This window comes from Mesocricetus auratus, unplaced genomic scaffold (assembly GCF_017639785.1).
Source record: "Mesocricetus auratus isolate SY011 unplaced genomic scaffold, BCM_Maur_2.0 Super-Scaffold_100003, whole genome shotgun sequence".
NCBI lineage: Eukaryota > Metazoa > Chordata > Mammalia > Rodentia > Cricetidae > Mesocricetus > Mesocricetus auratus.
The window spans coordinates 69,477,343-69,478,769 of record NW_024429188.1 but is presented as its reverse complement, the minus strand read 5'-3'; positions in this window follow the sequence as shown (position 1 = coordinate 69,478,769).

The window sequence follows — 1,427 nt, the reverse complement described above, 5'->3', positions numbered from 1 at the left end:
AGACATAATGTTGTCATACAAAACTGTTCTAGGAATTTGCTTAATTCATATGTGTTCTTGGGATATCAAAATCTAGGTATACTGCAACTGAAACTATATACTTTTTTCTTATCAACATCTCTCCCATAGCCTGATTCTCTTCCTTTTGTCTCTTATTTGAGAGTCATTCATCAATAAAGTACTTAGATAAGAATTTTGGTCATAAACTTTATTTCTAAGGACCTTACTAAAGACATTGACTGGGAAAATCGACTGTATCTAATTTTTGCCTGTCTTCCACATTGAAAAGTCGTGCTTCATTAATTATATCTATAGAACTTTATACATCAAATCTTCCAGTCAAATCCTGCCTGTTATTATAATAATTGTGTTTGTCTTGTTTCTCATAAGTAAGGATCACAACCTGGCTACTATTATTTCAGGATCCCATGATACCCTACTCTTTACAGAGGACTCAATTCTTCTACAGTAGCTCTTACCAAGTTCTGATACTAGATAGATGACTGCTGTATTTCCAGTAGTGATGGTGCTTGTCCTATCAACATTCTTCACCACATTTTACAGTGGGATGTCATCTATACTATAGATGCTGATACATTTTTTCATATATAATGTATCTACTTTAGCAGTCCCCTTTGAATATATTCTGAGCCAGCCTAACATTGACTTTTCTGGCATGGGATGGTTAATCTTGCTTGTCAACTTGATTGAGCCTGATAGCAATCTTCAGACAAGCTATTGATCACATGTCTGAGGGACTTTCTTGGTTTTTTGTAATGTTTTTATTTAAATTAGAAACATGAATGCTTCACATGTCAATCCCAGCTCCCTCTCCCACCCCTCCTCCCTTGTCCCTCCACCAGTCCTCCAGCCCCCCACCCAATCACCACATCATTCCCCAGGGAGGATGTCATTTCATTCAGGGCAGGACCTAGGCCCTTTCCCATGTGTCCAGGCTGAGAGAGCATCCTGAGGGATTTTCTTTATTACTTTAACTGAAGGGGAAAGGCCCACTCTAAATGTGGTGACTGCCAAGGTAAAAGTTAGTCTAAGCCAAATACCAACAGAGAAATGGGAGGTGGGCACTAAGTTTCATCCTTAGGAGAGGTTCTATGGACAATTGATAGCTGCTAGGAGAAAGAGAAAGAGAGAGAGAGAGAGAGAGAGAGAGAGAGAGAGAGAGAGAGAGAGAGAGAGAGAGAGAGAGAGAGAGAGAAGATTGAATTCTCTGAGTGTTACCCATGGTAAGCATTCATACTCCAGGGGAATGCTACACATCTAAAAATACATGGCCAGTTAAAATTGGACTCAGTTGCTGAAAACACATGCACACAAAAATATGGCACAAATCACAAGATTGGTTGTGTAGGGAAGTGTATTTGATCTGGGGAGTAGTGGATGAATATGATGGAAACACCTTGTGCAAA